The 25,257-nt window shown below is 38.4% G+C and overlaps 1 protein-coding gene across 8 annotated transcripts in view; it reads left to right on the plus strand.

Moving 5' to 3' along the window:
* The window catches only part of JMJD1C (jumonji domain containing 1C), a 183,760-nt gene that overhangs the window by 54,866 nt on the left and 103,637 nt on the right, over nt 1-25,257 (plus strand). The gene's annotated exons all lie outside the window — the stretch shown is intronic.

Below are 25,257 nucleotides of genomic sequence, written 5' to 3' on the forward strand. Positions count from 1 at the left end.
GCCTTTGCACATAATATTCTCTCTGCTAAGAACACTTTTCTACATAACTTTATTCATTACTTCATGCCTTCATTATCTAATTTGAGGAAAGTAGCCCTAGGTGGTTTGGCTCAGTAGATAGAGCCAAACTGGAAGGGTCCCAGGTTTAATTCCCATCAAGGGCACATGCCCAGGTTTCAGGCTCAATCCCCAGTTGGGGGAGTGTAGGAGGCAACTGATCAACGATTCTCTCATCATTGATGTTTCCATCTCTGTCTCCCTCTCCTTTCCTTTCTGCAATCAGTAAAAATACATTTTGAAAAATAAGTAAGTTGAGGAAAGTACTTAGTAAATTTTCCTAATTTTATATACTTTATGTGGTTATTTGATGAATGTCAGCCTTTTTTACTAAATTGTATATTCCATAGATACAAAGTAATGGTTTTGTTCAGTATCAGAACCCCTCTCCTTCAATAGTGGAACTCTCAATGACACTCTTAAAGTATTCTTCACATTTTCGTGAATATTTGCACACTGTTTTATAATTTTATTGCTTGGTCTCTGTGATACATGTATTTTCTATGACCTGACTTCCAGTTTACTTTTTCTTTTCGGTGTATCGAATAAGCTTTTATCCATCCATTGCTTTTCCAAAAACGATCCAATTTAATCTCTTTTTCTTTTACTTAAAAGTTCTATTTGGTTCTTTTCCAGTTCTTTTTATTATTATTATTATTATTGTTTGAAGTATTACAAATAGCAGTACATATGTCTTCTAAGTTTATTTTTTGTTGACAGTATTACAGATGTCCCCTATTTTTCCTCCTTTTCCCCCTTCCCCAGCTCCCATACCATTCTTCACCACACTTTCGTCTGTGTCTATGGGCTATGCATATCTATACTAATGATCTTTACTAATAAAAGATAATTGCTAATTAGACCTGATAGACTGGACGTCCTTCCAGACAGAGCTGCAGCAGCTGCAAGGCTGTGGGCCGGCAGTGTGGGAGAGTCTGTAGCGTGGGCCAGTCCACCGCCGCAGCCCCTTCTGCAGAGACAGTGGGAGAGGGGGTTACGTGGTCCTGTCTCGGTATTGCCCCTTCTGCAGAGGCAGCACAGAGGCAGCGGTGCAGTGGCAGTGGTAGGGGGTGAGGGTTGGAGGGGGCGCCACACCTCTGCAGAGGCTGGATGGCGTGTGACCTGCTGTGCCTCAACCTCCCACATGGCCTGTCCCCAGATAGCCCCCTACCCACCAGTTGGTGGGGGGCGGGGCTAGCGTAAGAAGCAAGTACTAGCAGGGCGAGAGGGTGGTGGCAGTGCCTTCCCCTGGTTGGCCAAGTTGCCTCCCACAGAGGGAGGCTGACTGTGGCCATCTACATCTTGTTTGATGTTGTCCCGTTTATTTGTTGCTTATTTATTTAAAATAATACTCTCTTTTTCTACACTTTTCTAAACTTCTCTTTTTATTTCTTTAAACATACAATATTCATAATTATTCTGTACTCATTTCTAAATATTGTCCTGTTTGCTGTCTCTGTTGGTTCTTAGTCATGTTACCTTGTTTTCTTGTGTTTAATAACTTTTTACTCTTCCACATATACCTTTTCCAGGCTGAGATGGTTGGGGGAGTTTTGTGAAAATATGTTGAGGCCTGGAAATGGTAGGTTCCTCCATAGAGGATTTGCTGTTGAATCTGCCATGTGTCTGGGATGATACCATCATGATGTTCTGAGTGGTCTTAGACCACTTTAATTGCAAAGCTTGGAAGTTTTTGTATCACCAAGGTGATATGAATGAATCCATATGAGGGCTGTTTTGTGTTAGAACTCTCAAGACATTCTTTAGAAGCTACATTTACTCCATTCCAATCCAACTTTCTTGGAGACACACAAATTATAAAGAAAGGGATATTTTTCCTTTTATTTCAACGTAAGGTTAGTTAGCCTTTGTCGTCTCAGGGTTCTGAGGAGTGTCCCTCTTGTTAGTGTACTGTCTTTGAGCAGACTCTTTTTCATTCTGTTGTTTCCTCCAATCTCTAAGAATTTTAGCTCAAGTTTGCCCCCAATTCAGTAAGTGCTGTCAAGATAAGAGTTCTTAATGCTGTTACTATTTTTTAAAATGATGATTTCGAAGTGAAATTAACATTTTCTAAGTCTCAAAATTAGTATTGTATTAATTTAATCCATATATGTATTGGAATTATTCACATGGATTATAATTGGTTGTAAGATTTATTTATTTACTTACTTATTGAATCCGAGAATATTTTTTCTTTTTTTTTTTTTTTTTTTAGAGCGTGGAAGAGAGAGGGAAAGACCTAGAGAAATATTGATGTGAGAGAAATACATTGATTGGTTGCCTCCTGTACTTGCCCAACCAGGGCCTGGGCCAGGAAAGGAGCCTTGCAACCAAGGTACGTGCCCTTGTCCGAAATTAAACCCGGGACCCTTTGATCCGCAGGCCAGTGCTCTATCCACTGAACCAAACCGGCTAGGGATGGTTGTAAGTTTTAAATGCATTTAATTATATAGAACTTAATTGACTTCGAAAAATAGTTTTTAACAATTGTATTATTTATTTGTCATAAGTAAAAAGGTAGAATGATTTTCAAGTCAGTAGACCAGATTAGGTAATAAGGTCTTAAAACATGAAACAAACAGATGAAAGCATTTAATATAAACTTTTCAAAGTTACAAAAATATTAAGTATTTGTGTAATTTCATTGAAACAAATGGAGAAATCTTTTCAAATAATAAATTAAAAAAATGTGTGTGTGTAATTTTATAGACAGACATTTTTAATGACTTCATAGAGTGTTTATTATATAGAAGTAATAAGTGCTATCTTTTTAAATTATAAGCCAGGTTGCCTCTTTTTACTTTTGCAGAGCAGAATATTAAGGGTTTTTAAAACCCTAAACTGTTTAATGTTTATTTAGAGACTCTTTATGTACCATAAATAGTTACTGCCTGAAATTTGTGAATTATTCTTTTAGTGAATTTAGGATATCACTAAATTTATTATCCTTCCACTATCCCTCCCACAATGCTATATTTTATCTATACCTATCTGCTTATGGTTAGCACTTCCAGAAGTACTACATATTTTTGCACACTATTCTTTTGTTCATGTGTTTTCCTCATATGTTTAGTTCTCTTTCTCCAGTACTATAGCTTCTTTTTTAGTATAAATAAATATTAATTTTAAAAGGTCTTTATTGTTGAAAATATTACATAGTATTAGAGCTTCTTGAACATCATTGACATATGGTATCTGAAAGCACAAAACCATTATCTGTAACTTTTTGCTCCATACCAGGCACTGTCTAAATCACTTTTTTATCTAATTCAAACTTTGCAACATCCTTATCATCTACATTTCCAGGTGAGGTAGCAAGCTTTGGGAGGTAAGCAACTTGCCTATGGATCTATGGTGACTGGCAGGTATGGGATTAAAGGTTAGGCTAACCTAACCCAATAAACTATTTGTAGAATTGTGTTATACCTATGGAGTACATAAAGCTTTTTGTTAGTCATTTTGTAAGTTTTGGGCTAGTCTTAGTTCAGACAGCTAGTACATCTACAAGGTCTCATGGTCTGAAGGAAATCTCATGACTGATCTAATGACACTTGCTTAGGATATGTCTTTTGCTCATCTGCCAACACTTGGCACTTTGATGAAATTTTAATGTTTTCTTAACATAGTTAGCATTTGTAAGCAACCTTAGGTTATTTTGCTTAAAAATGAATAATACTGCCCTAGCTGGTTTGGCTGAGAGAATAAAGCATAGGCCATAGACTGAAGAGTCCTGGATTCTATTCCAGTCAAGGGGCAGGTACCTTGATTGCAGGCTTGATCCCCAGTTGGGGCGTGTGGAGGAGGCACTCATTCCATTTGTCTCTCTCACATAGATGTTTTTTGCTCTCTTTCTCTCTTCTTCCCTTTCATTCTCTAAAAATCAATCTAAAAATATCCTCAGATAATGGTTAACAAAAAAAGAAGAAGAATATTTAGTAGGTTTTAGATCTTAATTTTGTTTTTGGTAAACTTTTACACAATTTTTAATATACTTCAGGGTAGATGCGTTAGGCTTGGATTAACAAATATAGTTTCCATATTGAAAACAGTTTTTTCCAAGAAGTCATGAAGTTGAAGATGACAAGATTTCAGGCTTCATTATAGCTTAAAGAATAGAATGTTTTTCTTTTCCATCCCTTGATAGAATTTGCAAACAGAGGAAAAATTACATGGCCATTTCTGGGTTTTCTTATTTGGGTGTTTTTGGTATTTTCTTTTGCTGCTTTATTTCACAGGGGGTGAGAATTGAAATGGTATTGTTAATTTATGAAATTCACTTTATTTATTTTAATGTTTTTAGCCACTCCACCTAAAAATAGCTGCTGTGTTGAAAAAGGAGGTCCCTGATTTAAATTAGGTAACTTGATCTTTGCCTGCTAATCATAAGGAAGCTAAATCTTGGCATTGCCATACTGTACAGAGGCCTTTAGGATCTTACTGAGATTAATGTTTTCCTGGAGATAGGCAAGCAGCCTCAGCTAACTCCCAGTCAGTCTCACTTTTCATTTACAGTTGTGTAAATCATTAACATCTTCTTTATATAGTTTTACATCAGTGTTGCTGACAGCCTTGAAATTTAAATCTCTTATGTGTGTGCATAATGTTTCATGGTAGGACTTTTATTTAGCTTTATATTTGGCATTTTAGTATTAAATATGGCATTAAATATGTATCTCATTAAGTGATAAAAAGATGTAGGGCTCTACATATACTTTACTACCTTTCTTGTAAAAAAAAATAACATTTAAAACAGGTGAGAAAAATCAATACATAGGTTTTTATCTACTTATAGACATGTAAAGGAACTTGACAAAGATGCTAGGAAACCAGTAAGTGTAGTTGCCTTCACTGTGTATATTTCAGATTGGGGTCTTTGTTTGGAGGATAGATACAGGAAAGGAGGGAAAAGGAATAGACTTTTCTGTATATTGTTTTATGTATTTTGAGAATCATTTGAATGTATAGTCGTTAAATTTTTTTTTCAAGGATTTGTTTACTCACTGACCTCTGACTTTCTTAGCTACAGTTAAGAAAACTCATTTCCTTCTTCCCTCCCTTCCTTCCTTCCTTCCTTCCTTCCTTCCTTCCTTCCTTCCTTCCTTCCTTCCTTCCTTCCTTCCTTCTTTTAATATAATAAATCTTTATTGTTCAGATTATTATAGGTGTTCCTTTTTTCCCCCCTCGCATAGCTCCCCTCCACCTAATTCCCCACCCCAACCCACCCCCATGCCCTTACCCCCCACCACTATCTTCATCCATAGGTGTAAGATTTTTGTCCAATCTTTTCCCGCACCCCTCAAACCCCTTTCCCCCTAAGAATTGTCAGTCTACTCCCTTTCTATGTCCCTGATTCTATTATATTCACCAGTCCATTCTGTTATTCAGATTTCTTATTCACTTGATTTTTAGATTCACTTGTTGGTAGGTATGTGTTTGATGTCTTTTTGTTCATAATTTTTACCTTTGCCTTTTTCTTCTTCCTCTTCTTAAAGAATATCCTTCAGCATTTCATGTAGTCCTGGTTTGCTGGTGATGAACTCCTTTAGCTTTTCTTGTCTGTGAAGCTCTTTATCTGACCTTCAATTCTGAATGATAGCTTTGCTGGGTAGAGTAATCTTGGTTGTAGGTTCTTGCTGTTCATCACTTTGAATATTTCTTACCACTCCCTTCTGGCCTACTTAGTTTCTATTGAGAAATCAGCTGACAGTCATATGGTTACACCCTTGTAGGTAACTGTTTTTCTCTTGCTGCTTTTAATATTCTCTTTGTCTTTTGCTCTTGGCATTTTAATTATGATGTGTCTTGGTGTGGTTCTCTTTGGATTTCTCTTATTTGGGGTTCTGTGTGCTTCCAGAACTTGTAAGTCTATTTCTTTCACCAGGTAGGGAAAGTTTTCTGTCATTATTTCTTTCAATAGGCCTTCAATATCCTGCTCTCTTTCTTCTTCTGGCACCCCAGAAATCCGGATGTTGGTACGCTTAAAGCTGTCCCAGAGGCTCCTTACAGTATCCTCACACTTTTGGATTCTTTCTTTCGACCTTTCTGTTTGAGTGTTTTTTGTTTACTCATATTCCAGATCTTTGGTTGGACTCTTGGGGTACGTTGATCTACAGTCGAGTTTCTGTATATTCTTTATTTCAGACAGTATATGCTTTATTTCTGACTGGTCCTTTTCCATTTTTTTGGCATTCTCATTAAGATCTCTTCAAATTTCTCAGCAGTTTTTAGAAGATTCTTGAGTAACCTTATTAATGTGATTCTGAACTCTGTCATCCAGTAGTTTACTTTGCTCCATCTCTCCCATTGGTGACATGCTTCTGTGTCTCCACATTTTGGCTGCTTCCCTATGTTGATGGAGTGGCTTTGTGTGCTAAGTGACCTATAGAGGCCAGTAGCTCAGCTTCCCCAATCACCCCAGGTGGTTGCTCTTGGTACACCCTTTGTGGGCTGAGTGCAAAGTCTTGGTATAATTAAGCCTTGATTGCCGTTGGTGCACTGGGAGGAATTGACCTCCAGGCCAATTGGTTGTGAGGACCCGCTGTGTCTATAATGGAAGAACTGCTGCACTGGAGACATGCTTATGGTACAAGCCTTGTTTCAGTGGGGCTTTGGTGCTCACTAAGTCTGCTTCCTGAATGTGTCACTTATGGATGTGAGGAGTTGAAATCTCGTGTCTCACACTGACCACTAGGTACCCTGGCTTCTGAATCTCCAATGGGGTTCAGTTCAGCTTCTATCTGAGGCCACCCTGCAGGAGCTACAGTGAGGACCACAGTCCTCTCCTCCCTGCTTGGAGCTTGGAGGCTTTGGAGCTGTCTGCACCAGGTTGCAAGTTTGCTAGGTTAAACTGCAATAGAGAAGGCCATTTATATGCAAAAGCTGCTGCCTGGAGCTTGGGTGTGTTTGTAGATTGTGCAGGGCAGAGTCTCGGGGCGTCACTATGCTAGGGCATGGCAAACAGCCATGGCTGCCAGTCAACCATCTCTGCCTCTCTGACTTCATCTTGCACCTCAGCACAGCAAACAATTATTCTTGCATGCAGCTCTGCAAGCAAGCCACCCTCACTTTCCAACCTGATGGCAGACAGTACAGCTTCTCCCCAGAAACTGGATTTCAGAGATATTGAGAGCTTGTCTCTCTTCAGGTTGAAGAAAGCAACACCCGCTGCCAGCTGGGATCTGCCCCCAGCCCGTACCACTCACATGTCCCCGTACCTCAGTTTTTTAGCGCTTGTGCCCTGAATGCTCTTTTCAGTCTAGTTGTAGAGCTTCCACTCAGCCAGCTTTCCCATGGTTCTGGGTGATAGTTGTTTTGTCTCTTAGTTGTAGTTTTGAAATTGTTGTACACAGCAGCAGTCTAGATGTTTACCTACGCCACCATCTTGGATCTCATCATTTCCTTTATTTCTAATTGAATGTTCATATATGAAAAATTAAATCAGAGATTCAATAATAATTATATAATAAAATATAATTTTAATTTGTCCTCTATAATTCATACAGTGGAATAGAAAAAGTTTATTGAAAAATGCCATGCTTCAGGGGTAAGTGACTTTTTTGTGTAAAAACACAGTTGGTATGCCATATCATGCATGAACACCTAAATCCTGAAATTTTTCAACTCCCTCTTTTCCCCACAACTGAAGTTCTCACTAGCAAATGAATTTTAAACTAGTTTTTAAAATGTTTTTTTTGTTGTTGTTGTTGACGACAGTATTACAGATGTCCCTCATCCCCATCCCCTTTGTCCCTATCCACCTAACTCTGCTCCACACACGTCCTGTACCACACTATTATCCATGTCCTTGGGCTACACATACATCCACCTAAGCTCTTTCATTGAATTAAATTATCGTATGGAAGTGAGAAGGGATATTATATTTGGTTTATTTATTTTTTATTTTTTTATTTTTTTGCTATTATGAATAAAGTTTCTGGTGAGCATTCACATAGGTTTTTGTGTTGACATAGTCATCTTTTTTTCTGGGATAAATGTCTGAGAGTGCAATTGCTAGTTTATGCGGTAAGCACATGCTTAGTTTTTTAAGAAACTGACATAATCATTACCAGAATGGATATACCATTTTACATTCTCATCAGTAATGTGTGAATGATCTAGTTTCTCCACATTCTTGCCAGATTTGATGTCATCACTTTTTTTATATTAGTTACCCTTTTTTGTGCAGTAATATGGCATTGTAATTTTAGTTTATATTTCTCTGATGGCTAATGATGTGAACATCTTTTCGTGTGCTTATTTGCCATCTGTGTGTCCTTTTCAGTAAAATGTTTACCTATTGTCATTTGTCCAATTTGCAGTTGGATTTTTTTTTTTTTTTTTTACTACCATACACTTTTATTCATTATTCTATATAGATTGTTGGCCTGTGGACTGAAGGGTCCCGGGTTCAATTCCAATCAAGGGCACATGCCTGGGTTGTAGGCTTGCCCTCAATAGGGGGCATACAGGAAGCAGCCAATCAATGATTCTCTCTCATTGTTGATGTTTCTATCTCTCTACTTTTCCCTCTGAAATCAGTAAAAATATATTTTAAAAATGCTTTCTAATAAAGAGGGAATATGCTAATTGACCACCATGCCCTCAAAGATGGTGGTGTCCACAGCCAATAAGGAGGGAATATGCTAATTGATTCAAAGATGGCAGCATCCAGTTCCCTCAGCCTCGCCCAGGCAGCAGGCACATAGCATGGCTGGGGCCACCCTGCGCACCTGCCTTTGGAGTCCTCCAGTCCCTTCAGCCCCCCAGCCGGCCTGAGGCTCAGGAAAGCCTCAGATGGCAGTTGCCCAGCCGCCCAGGTCGGCCTGAGGCTCAGGTATTATAATTAGGGCTGCCCAAGGCTTGCACTGCTGGCAATGGTAGCAGTAGAGATGTGATGGGAGTGATGCCTTCCCTAATTGCCATGTTGCCTCCTGCCGCTGAGGGCTCCTGGACTGTGAAAGGGGGTACACCGGGCTGAGGGACCTCTCTTAAGAAACTAGTTTGAAGCAAGGTGACATTCTAGAACTCAAAATACCAGTTTAATAATAGATTATCTGTTGGTGTTTTTATTCTAATTCTATCAGTTTAGTTACATCTTTACTCTGTTGCTATTCCTATTCAAATTTATGCTATTTTCTGTATTGTGTTCTTTGATGCCTTTCAAAAATTTTATACATAACAGGCTTGCATATATTTTGTTAATTTTTATTTTAGCTACTTTATAATGTTTTTTATAAAGTTTTATTTTCTGTTAACTAGATAGATTTATGTGAAACCGAGGAACCATAATAACACCTTGATGAGACATCATAATGAGTGCTGACAGCCTTTATGGTATTTATCCATTGTATTTTAAACATCATTCAGTTGAATTTTAATTATTTTTTCTTTGTGCATTGGATTTTATTAAAGTATTCCAGGAAATAGCTCTAGGAATTGAGTTGTGGAAGCCAATGATAAGTGAACAAATCTATGGTTTGCATTGAAATCAGGGTAGTTAATTTTGAAAATAACATTGCTTTACTTTGTTTTATAGCATATTCACAGTATTTAATTATTGGCTCTTACCTTCTTATATTTAATATCCACTTACCCAGAGATACATGAATAGTTGAAAGGAAGGGTATTAAAAAACCTTGTAATATATGCACACCTATGTTATTAGCGACATTATTTATAATCAGAGGCCCGGTGCACGAAATTCATGTATGGGTAGAGTTCCTAGGCATGGCTGAAGATCAGAGCTGATCAGGTTCCCCCCTCCCCACCTCCTCCTCCTCTCATTCCCTCAGCTCCCCTCTGCTGCTGGTTGCCCACCATGTTCTGTCCCGCCCACTGGTGGTCAGCGCATGTAATAGCGAGCAATGGAACTCCCATTATCCTGGTCAAACTCTCTAGGGGACACTTTACATATTAGCCATATATATAGCCAAGATATGGAAGCAGCCCAGGTATCTATCAGTATATGAGTAAAAAACTATGGTACATTTATACAATGGAATGCTACACAGCTGTAAAAGAAAAGGAATTCTTACCTTTTGCAACATTATGGATGGATTTGGGGAGCATTGCACTAAGTGAAATAAACCAGTCAGAGAAAGACAAGTATCACATGATCTCACTTAAATGTAGAATCTAATGAACAAAATAGATCCAGAGACATTAAAGCATGCAATAGACTGATGTATTTCAGAGAGACGAGGGAGGTGGGATGTGAAGAGATGAACCAAGGAACTTATATGCACACTAGAGGCCTGGTGCACGAAATTCATGCACAGGTGGGGTTCTAGGCTTGGCTAGTGATCAGGCCAATCGGGGCTTAAAGGTCCTGGCGTGTTTGGGAGAGGAGGCAACTGGGCTGGGAGCGGAAGGAGTAGACGCTAGATGCTGACACCACCCTCAGTACCCTGCCACCACACAGTTCCCCGCCTCCTCCCTCTCCTACTTACCTTGCTGCTGCACCGCTACTGGGGCCCGCTGGCTGGGGTGAGGGACGGAGCCTGCCAACTGGGGGAGGGACCATGGGAGGTTTGCCAGCTATGGGGAAGGGGCCACTGGCCCCAAGGAGGGAGCTGACCCTTGGCCCCCCAGGGAAAGGGGTCACATCCTCCACTACCCACCCCTATTTCCCTATCCCAACCCAGGGCCTGAAAGCCCCAACGGGGTTGGGAGAAGAGGCAATGGGCCAGGCACAGAGGGAATGAATGCCAACGCCCCCGTTTGCCCTCCTCCACTGCACAGTTCACACCTTCCCTCCTCCTCCTTCCCTCGCTGCTATGCTGCTACCATGGCGAGCAGGTGGTGTGCCTATCAGAGTCTGCTGGTTGGGGGGAGGGACAGGGCGAGGGGAGGTTGGCCGCCAGTCTCATGGTCCTCCTGGGAAAGGGGCCGCTTCTGCCACCACCCACCCACAGGAGTTGGATCTGGGAACACACCACCAGGGGGCAAATCCTGTGTTGAGTGTCTGCCCCTTGGTGGTCAGTGCACATCATAATGATCAGTCATTTCGCTCATTTTGGTCTTTTTGGTCTTTTCGGTCATTCAAGTCATTTAGTTGTAACAATCCCTTAGGCTTTTATATAAATAGATATGCAAAATCTATGGATAGTAGTGAGGTGAAGGCCTGGGGAGAGGTGAGGAATGGGGTGTAGGGGGGACATCTGTAATACTTTAAACAGTACATATTTTAAAAATAAAAAAAGATGTTAAGATGGTTTTATTTTTATTTATTTTTATTTTTTAAAATATATTTATTGATTTTGGAGAGGTTGAAGGAAAGATAGAAACATCAATGATGAGAGATAATCATTGATTGGTTGCCTCCTGCACACCCCTACTGGGGATCGAGCTCACCGTCATGTCATGTTCTGGGGCTTGAATGGAACTGGGGATTCTTCAGTCCATAGGTTGATGCTCTGTCCACTGAGCCAAATTGGTTAGGGCTAGGCTGGTTTTAAATAAGAATTTTTTAGGCAGGTATAATGGTTCCACTTACATACACAATGAAAATGCAAGCTTTTAAGAGCATTTGCATTTGAAATCAAGTCTATTTTAACTGAATGTTAAATGGTATATTTAGCTTTACTAGTATATTATAGTAGGAAGACATTTCTTGGCATTGTATTATTCTCACCCTTAGATCATCACTATTTTTGGATATGTTCTCCAAGTTGGTTGTCTTACAGATTTTATTAAGATTGAAGTACCTATAATAACAGTCTGATAGCAACATTCAGAGGCACTTTGTCAGACTGCTGTGTCTGACCTTATTTCTTGTGAGGTAGTGTCTCCATTTTTCTGGGTCAGTTCCTTTGTGAAGAACTGGGACTCTAGCTAGAGAACAAGATTTAAAAACAAAAGTCACAATTAAATTAAAAAAACTCTTGAAATGTACTTTTTGTATATATAATTATAGATTATATTAAGGTGTGTTTATTATTATCATAACTCAAAGAACATAAAATTGATATAACTTGATTTATTAAAGTGAAAGCCAAATTAGGTGTGTTTTCCTAAATCTAAAAAAATTAAAGCTTTCTTTTTTAAAGCTAGTTTGAACATAAATTTATATTCAAAAAGAATAGCAAGACCATGTTGTGTTTCTCCTTTATTGATCAAAAGTTTGGGGGCCAATAAATCAAATTTAACACATTAAGCGTCCAGCCTGAAGAGTGGTACATGTGAAATAGTAATGGAATATGACTATTACCTAATTTTTAGTCAGCTTTTAATGTATTCTTGTTGGTCTCTGCCTCATAATTCTCTCTCTATATAATATTTAAAGCCATGAGACTCTTGGACATTAAAGTTATAGACTTAATCTTGAGCCACATCCATGTTTAAGGGTTGAAAAGTGGGGCCAGCTGGGAAGATGGAAATTATATCCAAGAGATAGGAGACAATGTATAAAAAAATCTAGTATTTTCAGTGAAGGGAGCAGTAAGTTTCTAAAAACAGTAATGTGAAATGCTTCTGAATTTTAGTAGGGTGAAGACTTAAAAAGAGACTAGAATTTATCAGTAAGTAGGCCATTACTGTGAGAAAACTAATTCAGGAGAATGCAGAAATAATAAGGTAGATTATGATAGACTTTAAAATAATTTAGGCCCTATCTTAATGGTGGTGCATTGATTATGAAAAGTATTTTTCACGAAGGAGGAAACCAAATGTCATCTATGTTGTGTAGCACCTGAGAGCATGGTAGCATGCCCATAGTGGTAACTAAAAGAAACAGAAAAGGTCTTCTCTTAAGAATATGGCTAGGAAAGTAGTGATTGTTGTTTATCCACCCCTGTGGAGCAAAAGATGTTTAATTCTACAAATGCTTATTACCCAGATATTTGTTGTTGATTTGATGGCTAGATGAATGAATATGATAGGGTGGCCAGGTTTCATTTTAGTTAAATGTTTGTTGGCAAGGAAATGATTTAATAAAAGGTTCTAAAATAACAATAGTAGAAGTGGTTGTTCCTGTTTAGAAGGATTGTACTGTGTGACCATGCTAGAGGAAATACTTGGCTAGAATGGCAATGGATTATGGTTCTGAGAAAGATTAAGAATGGTAGGTGAATTGTATCATGTTAATAATGAGGGGCTATGAAGTGGATTTGCATTGGAATATTTGTAAAACATTAGTATGATGTGATTACTTTGTCCTGTCTTAATTACTCTCACAGACCTTAAATAGATCCTAGTAGTAGTAATCTAGTCTGTGGGAATGAATGCTAGGATGACTTTTAAACAATTCTTTGAATAGGAGTGGGGGACTTTTTTTCTGCCAAGGGCCATTTGGATATTTATATGACCATTCACAGGCCATACAAATTATCAACTTAAAAGTTAGTCTACTGAGTTTGGTCAAACATTTAATTAATCACTCCAATTGCCTTGGCAGGGCCAAACCAAAGATTTTGTGGGCCTTATAAAGTGGCCCGCAGGCTGGACATTCCCTGCCCCTGCTTTAAATCAAACCTGTGGAAGTGAAGTTATACAATACAAAATAAAACTGTTAAAAGATTAGTTCTTAAAGGGTCTTTATTATATGAAAAAGGGTAGTTAAAAATACTGTAAAACTTATAATTCTGATCAGAATACTTTTACAAAAGAACTACCGTATTTTTCGGACCATAAGACGCTCCGGACCATAAGACGCACCAGTTTTTAGAGAAGGGAAATGAAGAAAAAAAGATTCTGAAACAAATAGTGTCCTAAAATATTTTATGTGCATTAAAACCCAACATCACAGTCATAAACACATGTAATCAACCCTGTAAAGTAAACAGCAGCATTTAGAACCATTTTAGAGCCGGGCAAGCATACAGAGACCACACAGAGCCGGACAAGTAAAAAAACTTTTTTTTTTAAGTAAATGTGTAGGCTATATTTGGACCATAAGACGCAGGGACTTTTCCCCCCCACTTCTGGGGGGGAAAAAGTGCGTCTTATGGTCCGAAAAATACGGTAATATTTGGAAATAATCTCACAGACGATAGTATTCTTTACTTTGTCAATATTGTTTTGTGTACTAAGTAACATAAACTTCTATAGCTAGCCCTCATTTATTCACTTTTGGATTCTTATTGCAAAATGAATTCCAGCTCTGACTATCAATATTTTTCTATAAATAAGCATCTTGAGAATTGTATGCATTAGAGATGAACAAGTCTTACTAGGTTATTTTGTTTGTATATTTCCAGTATAGAGCCTTTCCCTATAGGAAAATCTCAGGAGCTTTTTCTCGACCAGTTTTCAGTGTTTTCAGAAATTTACATAAGGTTTTGAAGTTTCCCAGTAGTATAATTCCTGCCTGTAGACCTTTATTAAGGGTATTTTCCCACTGTTGGCCTAAACTTGCTTTTACTGCTTCTTAGAACATTCATGTAATTCACATATTTTCAAAGTATTGTCTTGTTTATTATCTCTTTATTTGAAAACTGCATTGCGTATGTTTAATTTTTGTGCACCTGTCATGAATCTTTTAGCTTTTTTTCTGTGACTTCATATTCATTTTTATTAATTTTTTTATGATGTAAGTAGCAGTCATCTTAGACTTTTTGCTGTGTAATCATGTTTTTTAATAATGAATGATATTTCTAAAATGTGATATGATTTTATATCCATGTAATATTTTATTATAGTAAGTGCTAAAGATTCAGTCAGTATCTCACAAACTTTGTTATCAGTTGCAGTAATATTAACTGTAGAATTGGGAATTCGTAGACTTTTAAGGAATTATAAACTTAAACTCTAAATGTGTAAATACTATCCATCAAATAGCACAATCACTAGTCATGAAAAGCAAGTCACTGCTCATTATTTTATTTTATAAGCCAGATCATTGCTGCCCTTGTTAAAAAAGGGAAGAAATATTCCCAAAGGTTTTTACTATTCAGTTATTTTTTGCTGTTTCAATTAACATTTTTTGCTTTGAATTTACATTCATGTTTTTGTTTCTTTAATTTAAATTATAAATATTATAATGTGCTTAGCAAAATGAATAATTAGACATAAATTGCTAGTTCTACAAGAGAGACCATTTTTAGTTTTCCTATTGAAATTCTTACATGAATAACTAAGTGAAAACTTTTTTACATGACAACCAAAAGAGTGAACTGAGGAGAAGTACAATGATTTAAACTTCAAAATAATTTAGAATTTTTGATGGCTAAGCTGAAACTTACTAGTTTTGTGTAGGAAGTTACTATGATAAAGTGGTCCCTTCCATATACACTAACTGGCACAGTCTCCCAGGGGCAGAGGCTGTGCTACAAAAAGATCCATAGGAAGCTTATTAAAATACTGGAATTACAGTGTTACTAAATCATTTTAAAAATTTATAACAACAAAGAAGGGGGAGGAGTTAAGGAAATGGGAAGACAGGCCACAGACTGAGAGAATATTTACAGAAGACATCTGAATAAAAACTGTTGTTCAAAATATATAAAGAATTCTTAAAACTCAACAATAGCAAAACAGCTGATTAAAAAACGGGCAAAAGACCTTGAACAGACATCTCATTAAAAATGACTTACATATGAAAAAATGTGTATAATGAAAAGATGTTCAACATCAGATGTCATTAGAGAACTGCAAATTTAAACAAAAAGATGCCACTATACACCTACTAGAATTGCAACCAAGCCAGAATTCCTTTGGGAACTGGCACCCCGCCCCGCCTCCTACCGCACCCTCCTTCCCAGTTTCTTACTTATAAAAAAAAAAACAAGATGAAGTTTCTTTTCCTTATTCACCTAAGTTAATTTTCTCAGACATAAATCAGGGTCTTCACTAGTTCCCCTTCTGTAATCACAGATAACATACTGTGTATACCTCAAGTTACTTTTACAGGAATATGAACCTCCTACCCTCTTCCCTACACATACTGTACTCACTTAAGATGGAAAACTGCTGACCTACAGTCACGTAAACCCTAAACTAGAGGGCGCCAGAGCATTGGTGACCAGAAATTTTAAAATACATCTAACTCCAGCTTCAACCAATCAGAAGATAACCAGAAACTGATCAAGCATTCAACAGCACTACCCCAATTTTACTCTTTAAAACCAAGTGCCAATAAACAGATGGGGAGTTGGGGAATTGGGGCCTTTAAACAATAGCTTTCCCATTCCCCTTACATAGCATTACCAGTAAAGCCACCCTAATTTCTCTGCTGCAAATTCTTGGTATTCAGTGTTTGGCTCTGCTATTGCTGGGTAGAAATCCTTTTTCTGTTCAGCTACAGAGTGAAAAAAAAGTCCAAAACAACACCACCAAATACTGATGCGGATATGAAGCAACAGGAGCTCTCATTCATTTCTGGTGGAAACACAGTGGTACAGCCACTTTGGAAGATAGTTTGGCAGTTTTTGACAAAACTGAACATATTTTTATCATACAATCCAGCAATTGTACTCCTTGGTATTTACCCAAATGAGTTGAAAACTTTTTAAATACGAAAACCTACACATGGATATACACTGAGTGGCCAGATTATTATGATCTCTGAACACATAATAATCTAGCCACTCAGTCTATACCCTATGTAATAAAAGACTAATATGTAATATGCAAATTGTCCCCTCAATCAGGAGTTTGATCAGCAGGCAGACCTGCCAACCACCCATGTCCCCTCCCCCTTACCAGGCTGGCCAGACCCCATCCAGGCACAAATTCATGCACTGGGCCTCTAATACACACACACACACACACACACACACACACACACACACACTCTCTCACACACTCACACACACACTCACACTCACACTGAGTTGCCAGATTATTATGCATTCAGAGATCATATAAATCTGGCCATTCAGCCGAAACCAGTTTGGCTCAGCAATAGAGCATCAGTCTGTGGTTCGATTCCGGTCAAGGGCATGTATATTGGTTGCGGGCACATCCCCGGTAGGGGGTGTGCAAGAGGCAGCTGGTCGATGTTTCTCTCTCATCGACGTTTCTAGCTTTCTATCCCTCTCCCTTCCTCTCTGCAAGAAAAATCAATAAAATATGATATGTTTAAAAAAAAATCTGGCCATTCAGTATATATACCAACTTTATTTGCAGTTACCAAAACTTGGAAGCAATCAAGAGTTTTTTAATTGGGAGAATGAATAAATAAACTATGGTACATCCAAACATTGGATTATTACTAAGCACCGAAAGAAATGAACTATAAAGCCATGAAAACACATAGAACCTTAAATGCATATTTTACTAAATGAAAAAAGCAGATCTGAAGAGGCCATATACTGTACAATTACAACTACATTGAACTAAAATCTAGCTATACATAACTTTTATATATTGACCACAGTTTATTTTCTGGTCACTGTTTCTTACATCTTTTAGGTCAGGAACTCTTTGAAAATCTGATAGAAACTTATCAATAGCCCCTTTCCTAGGAAAAAAATGCTCACATTCGTAATTTTTTATAAATAATTTCAAGGATTATATGGACTCCTTAAAGGCTTTGTTTGTTATTTGTTTCTTTGTTTTAAACCCAGGTTGAGATCCTTTGCTCTAGAACAGGATACATCAAGTTTTTTCTGTGTATCAAAGTATAATTAAAAACCTTAGGCTAAATATTTCCAGTTCCTTTAACCAGTCCTAACATGACTTGATTACACACAGACCTTCACTGTTAAGATTACCTACTTTTATTTATATTCTAATGTCTATGATTTTCTGAATGGGTGCCTTCAGTTTTCATTTGAAGGGATCCTAATATATTGGGGCTGTTGCCTTATACTGAGTTTCTGTTTAGCTTTATTTTTATATCATCTAAAATCACTGGGACAATATTTAAGACATTGTAGATTTTCCACTGAATAGTTGTAGAATGAATAAAACTTCCTAATCCTTTTTGCATCAAAAGTTGTCAAGCAAGTTTTACCACATATTATAGTAATGTGTTGCCTGTGAGGGATGGGGTAGGAGTGTGTGTTGCACCATATTTAAGTAAGTAGTTTCTGACTTTTTGGAACCTGAACTGGATATTGAACATTTTTACTCTTGCTAAATTTCATTGGACAAGAGCATTTAGTTCTTTTGTTATCTGGAGAGATGCCAGGGAAAACAAAGTTAGTTTACTTTTACTTTCCTGTATATAATACTATGTATGCACAGTGGGTAGGTGCTTCATAAATGTTTGCTAACTAAATGAATAATTAATGCCATGAACTTATAGTTTATAAAGTATGTACTTTGGAAGCTCGATTCACTACTAGTGAATATTTTATGTGTTATATTTCAATAAGTAACTTGAATGTATTTTTCTAAAGATAAGCACCTTAAATTATAGCTTTATATATTCTTTCTAGATGTCAGCATAGGATACCTAAGCTTATTCTCTCGTTCCCACACACAAAATCAACAACAGTGAATTGCTATAATTGAAAAATCTGTAATATAAATTTCGGGCCTTCACCTCTTTGGGCCACAATCTTTTACCAATTCATTCTGAGTTCATAGTTCATGTGATCTGGGAAATTTTTGCTGCTTTAAAGGCAATTTTAATCAGCTTTGAAATCTTTTGTTGAATGATTAACCACACTTCTGGCTCTTTATGTCTTCTCTTGAAGAACTTCCTTTTTGTTTCTCCTCCTATAAGTAGAAAGTAGGGAACAACAATGATTGTAGTCCCCTTCCTCCCTCCCTTCCCTTCCCTTCCCTTCCCTTCCCTTCCCTTCCCTCCCCTCCCCTCCCCTCCCCTCCCCTCCCCTCCCTCCCTTCCTTCTTTGTGTAATCCTAACCTGAGGATTTTTTTTCATTGCTTTTCAAAAAGAATGGAAAGGGAAGGAAGAAGGGGAGAGAAGAAGAGAGAGACAGACAGGAGAAACACACATCAACTGGTTGCCTCCTGAAGTGGGGCAGGGAGTGAACCTGAAATGCAGGTGCATGCCCTTGACCAGGAATTAAACCTGTGACTCTTCAGTGTGTGGGCCAATGCTTTAACTACTGAGACACTGGCCTGGGCTGGGATTCTTATCTTTTTTAAGCTTCAAGAGAAAACAATATCTTATATTGTTTTATATTTGGGCTGTGATCTTTCTTTCCACATAATCTAGGGAAGCACCACTGCCACTTTCTGAGATTGCTGCATTACCTTCTTCATATTTTTAGGAAGTGAAAGCATCTTTAAATAGGTTTCTCTCTACATTATATGAAAGAGCTTATCCTCTGCTAGCACTAGATTATTTGAATTTGAAAATCCAGTGTGTGAAATTGATCCTTGCTACATGGTTCAGATATACCCACATTGTGAATGTGCAGCTTTCCAATTTAAGCTGTTGGTAAGCTATTTCAAAGTTCTGTGCTTTCTGAGAAGGTAGGAAGTTGAAGTAGCAAAGTGACAAGGAGACTCATCTGTTTAGAGAATGTCTGAGTCCTGAACTGGGGCACTCTCTCTGACATATAGTCAATCTAGGTCATGTGTTTTCAATTAAGATTCATGGTTCACAAAGCTGACTGAACCTCAGATTCAAATGACATATCATTTAAAACTAAGTATTCCTAGGCCTGCCCTATGTGTTCTTTATGTGATGGTCAGTCACATGAAGCCACCAGAGGAGACACAAGAGAGGCACATGAAGCCGAAACCGGTTTGGCTCAGTGGATAGAGTGTTGGTCTGCGGACTAAAAGGTCCCAGGTTCGATTCCGGTCAAGGGCATATATAATACATTGGCTGCGGGCACATCCCCAGTGGGGGGTGTTCAGGAGGCAGCTGATCGATGTCTCTCATCGATGTTTCTGGCTCTCTATCCCTCTCCCTTCCTCTCTGTAAAAAAAAATCAATAAAATATATTTTTAAAAAAAAGAGAGAAAGAGAGAGAGGCACATGGAAACAAAGTTTATTATACTCATAAGTCCTTTAGAAATAGTCATTGCATGCCACAAGGAAGCAGGTTCAGCCAAGCAGGTGAAGAGCCAAGAGGCAGCACAAGGACATGTGGGCTTTGTTGGGGATTTGGTTGGAATAAACTAGAAAAGGAAGATGGGGTTTTATTGGTGCATTTGAATGCTACTAAGTTAAAGTCAGGGGAGAGCAGGAAGGAGAACTGTGGCAGAGGCCTACCTTCTTCACCTGGTCATAAGGGCAAGCTGCTTACAGCCAACTTGTGGGCACGTTAAGAGAGCAGGGAAAACATTTTTTAAACGAATATTTAAAAAAAATATTTATTGACTTTTCATAGAGAGGAAGAGAGAGGAATAGATAGCTAGAAATATCAATCCGCTGCCTCTTGCACACCTCCTGCTGGGAATGTGCCTGCAACCAAAGTGCATGCCCTTGACCGGAATTGAACCTGGGACCCTTCAGTTCTCCTGTGGCTAGTGGTGGAGCTTTGACCCATAGACCAGGAGGTTGCTGTTCCGTTCCTAATCAGGGCAATGCCTGGGTTGCTAGCTTGTTCCTCAGTGGGGGGCATGTAGAAGGCAGCCAGCCAATCAGTGATTCTCATCATTGAAGTTTCTATCCCTGTCTCCCTCTCCCTTCCTCTCTCAAATCATTTGAAAAAATAATAATTATGCATGTCATGTTTTGGGAGCTACAGCTTTCATCAGATTGAGAGTTCCTCAACTCCCAAAAAGTTAAGAATAAGAACACTGTTACTGGTTCTTAAATTTTACAGTGCTTCAGAATTACATAAGGATTGTTAAAATACAAGTTATTAGGTCCCACCCCCAGAATCTGCTTCAAGTAGTCTGGGGTGAAACCTAAGAAATTGCATTTTTATTTAGCCCTCGGTGTTGCTGATGCTTCTGGACAGGGGGCTAGCCTTTGATCTAGGATGTGGCTAACACAACTGTGCCATCAGCATCAAGTTTGTATATAATAGATTGTCTGCTTCCTGTAGGTGGCTTGACCAAGATCATATCCACAACGTTGGCATATCAGGATGATGTTTTAACCATATGAACTACCTACCTAGGACCCAAAATGTAATTTAAAAAAAATTAATACTATTCTGAACATGCTTTTTAAAAAATATTTATATTCTTTTAGAGAGAGAGGAAGGGAGTGGGAGAGAAAGAGAAGCATCTATGTGAGAGAGAAACATCAGTTGGCTGCCTCCTGCATGTCCCCTACTGGGGATTGAGCAGAAAGCTCATCATGTGCCCTGACCAGGGAATCTAACTGGCAACCTTTCAGTGCATGAGATGAAGCCCAACCAACTGAGCCACATTGGCCAGCGCTAAAATGTAACTTTTTAAGTGCTCATTTTTCCAAGGCCAAATAAAATATAGCTCAAAGTTAATACAGTATAGTTTGACTTACATGTAACAGGAAGCAGGAAAGATTATTTTAAGGGCTCCTGAAATTAGGAAAATTTGTTCTATTTTAAAAAGCTCCTAAACAGGTGGTCAAATGCAGAGAAGCTTTTAGATCCCCAAAGACAAAACAACTGTTTCAGGAGCTATAAAAACACTACTAAATCCACAGGAGTCTTAAAGTGTATTTGCCCAGACTACTTACAGGCTGGCTGAAACTTTGGAGGAAACTAAGACCCTGGGTGGAATCTTTATTAGCCTTGAAGAGTCTAATTGTCAAACCTTCCTCTCTCTAAAGAGATAAACTTAAGTAAGGCTTCTGGGTATCATTAATGGGCCTCAACTTTTTCCTTTCTCAGTTAACCTTGGAACTTTTGTTGCCTCATGCCTTTTACAGGAAGTTGTCCTCCGTGAAACAGTAACTGACCTGAACTAAGCATAGAGGGGAGAGACTTTGATTAAAGGAAGTGTATTAAAATTAAATTAGTGGTTATTGACCTGAAAGTAGATTATGGGTATTCATTTTCTCTGTACATTTTTTAAATATAACTTTCAGTTGCCCTACAACATATCGATATTAGAAGGGAAGGAATGTTTATTTAAATGAATAATAATTTCTAAGTGAAATAAAACACTGCAGTGTGATGTAAAGTTTTCTTTTCCATTGTACTCCTTTTACTTGGTGCAGCAGTACTTTGATATTTCATACCTGCCAAAATGTTTGTATAAATTGTCAATACACAAAGAAAACTATGGTTGTCAGTACCTTACTATATTTTTAATTTAAATACTACTTAGCACATGTGATCACTGTCACCTAAAATGTATTAATTCTTACGATAATCAAAATAGCTACTGTATCATACTTAATGGAAATTGTAAATTCTCCTTTTCATTTCTTTTAGAAAATCAAGCAAGAATTTATTAACTGCAACAAAAACTTATTTAGGGCAGTAAAACAAGGAAAGGCATAGAAGAAGCAACAAGAGAGCTTAGGCTGGGCTGCTTTGACTCACTGGGAAAGGGGGGGGAAAGGCGACCTTGGAAACAGGTTCAGGGGTTAGCCTGGGATGAGCTTCTGCTGCCAATTGCTCCTCTGGTCACAAGTCTCATGGGGTCCCTTAGATGTTAGGGGATACAAACCTGGGGGGAAGAAGAGGGAAAAGGAAATGCAAGGATGTGCTCCCTGGAGGGAGAACTGTGAATCCCCCTTTTTAAATTGAAACATTCCAGCTTCCAGATTGTTGCTGACATCATCAGAGTTTTTGACAAACAAGTAGGTAATGGGGAAATAATTGTAGAGCCTTGTTGACTTGTAGAGCTGTGGTGCACAAGAAACAGATGTTTACCAGACAGAAATTAACAAAACCAGTAAAGAAATAGAGATTTGATTCAACTTTACAAATCTATAAACAGTGAAATTATTAAGGAAAATTGGAAAAGAGATTTTTAAAATTAGTTTTAGAACAAAAAAGGCCAAGAAAACATTCATATGCAAACAAAGGCATATGCTCTGTTCTCTAAGGATGGTATGGTTGACAGGTCCTTAGTCTGTAAGACATTTTATCTTAGCTTAACTTTTTGTTTTGTGATTTTTTAAAATTATTTCAACACGTGCCTTTAATTATGATTGGGTTGATGTAATCTATATATAAAAGCCTAATATGCAAATTGTCCATGCAGGAGTTCAACCAGGAGACTGATCACTCTCTATCACATGCGCTGACCACCAGGGGGCAGCATGGAAAGAAGAAAGGCCTTGACCAGCAGTCAGAAGGCCCTGATAGGCCCTGATTGCTGGCCAGGTCTAGGAACTCTACCCATGTATGCATTTCAGGCAACTCGTTATGTAATATTTTTTATTCCCATGAAATTACATTGTTTTTTCATCAGAAGATATAATCTGTAGATTATAGTAATCCCATGCTACAGAAGTCTCCCATGTAGTTTTATTTCTGCTGACCTATATAGGCCTTGGTTAATTTACTCTGAGGTGGGAGATAACATGTTTTATTTCTAATTCTTCCACCTTATGTGAATAATACATGAACATTCAGCAGTACTTTTTTTTTTACGCTTTCATATATGCAAAAGTAGTAGCAGTGTTGATGAAAAATTTGGTTTAAACTTGCTTCACTTTGCTATTAAACTTGAAGTGGCTTAAAGAAAGCTGTATTAGAGTCTTAGAATTGAAAAAAATCTTTAATATTTTATAAATTACCCCTTGCTAACAGGAGAATTGGAATCCTTCAATGACAGATTTGTCAAGTTAGTTTTCATTGAGATTCTTCTGAATAGTTTCTAGTTATTGGAAGCTGAAAGCTCACTACTTTGTGAATAACTGCTTGTTTTGGTAGTGTTTATTAGAAATGTTGTTCCTTCTTTGTGTGAAGCTAGAATTGGCGTTCTTAGAAATTTTTCTTATGAGGCTCTACCTTTTCAATTTTCCAAACCTTTTAAATAATCCTAATAAGAGAATAATATGCAAATTAACCATCATTCCACCATACCCACAAGCCACGCCCACCAGCCAGTCAGGAGCGAGTTTGCAAATTAACACCAATCAAGATGGCTGTGGAAACTGAGAGAGCCAGAGAGAGGCATGGGTTTCCCCAGTGATGGAGGAAGCCAAGCTTTCCGCACATCCTGGCCGGCCCAGGCCTCCACTTAAGGCTATAAAGTTTCAATTATAGAAGATAAATCCCAACAGAAATGGCTGCCCCAAGAAGCAAACAGGAGGCTTGGCTTCGCTCCATGCTACAAAGTTTCAATTGTAGAAGATAGATAAGTCCCAGATACCAGGACCTCTGCTTGGGTCGCCTGGGGGAGTGGCCAGCCTGCAAATCACCACAGACCCCTTGCTCTCAGGTCACCCCATGCCCCAAGGGAACCCCCACCCTGATCTGGGACACCCTTCAGGGAAAACCAGTCGATCCCCACCCGTGCACCAGGCCTCTAGCCTATCTAATAAAAGTAATATGCAAATTGACTATCACTCCAACACATAAGATGGCTGCCCTCATGTGGACACAAGATGGCCAGCAGGGGAGGGCAGTTGGTTGGGACTAGGCCTGCAAGGAAGGGCAGTTGTGGGCGATTAGGCCAGCAGGGGAGGGAAGTTGGGAGGGACCAGGCCTTCAGGGGAGGGCAGTTAGGGGTAACCAGGCCAGCAGGGGAGGGCAGTTAGGGGCAAACATGTTGGCAGGGGAGTGGTTAAGTGGTGATCAGGCTGGCAGGCAGAAGTGGTTATGGCCAAATCAGGAAGGCAGGCAGGCGAGCAGTTGGGAGTCAGCAGTCCTGGATTGTGAGAGGGATCCCAGATTGGAGAGAGTGAAGGCCAGGTTGAGGGACACCCCTCTCCCATGCACGAATTTCTTGCACTGGGCCTGTAGTATAGTACATAATTATTGTTTGTCCTCCTCCTCATCTCCAGGCAAGACATATCTATTTCTTCTAATGATCCTAGTATTTCATGATTTTTACATTTCTTTGACACAACCTTAGTTTATAATTGTTTCTCTTATATTCTGATGTCCCAAATTGAACAAGTCATTCGAAGATGGTATAAACATGCAAAATATGAAAGGACTATTATTACTCCCTTGGTCTTAGCACTTTGTGTCAAAAATTTACCCGCACTTTTTAATATATAGCTTGTATTGATTTTGTGTCTTTGAGATTCTTTTGCATGGTTTTCTAGGGAGCTGGATCTTCATTATATTCTACTACCCTGTTTTCCCGAAAATAAGACAGTATCTTATATTAATATTTTCTCCCAAAGTTGCGTTAGGTCTTATTTTCAGGGGATGTCTTATCTTTCCATGCGCTAGGTCTTATTTTCGGGGAAACACGGTGTGATTTTTTTAAACCTAAAAATTGGATCTAACTTTTTCACTGTTAACGTTGGGGGTTAATCCTTATTCCAGCTT

This window comes from Pipistrellus kuhlii, unplaced genomic scaffold (genome assembly GCF_014108245.1).
Source record: "Pipistrellus kuhlii isolate mPipKuh1 unplaced genomic scaffold, mPipKuh1.p scaffold_m20_p_15, whole genome shotgun sequence".
NCBI lineage: Eukaryota > Metazoa > Chordata > Mammalia > Chiroptera > Vespertilionidae > Pipistrellus > Pipistrellus kuhlii.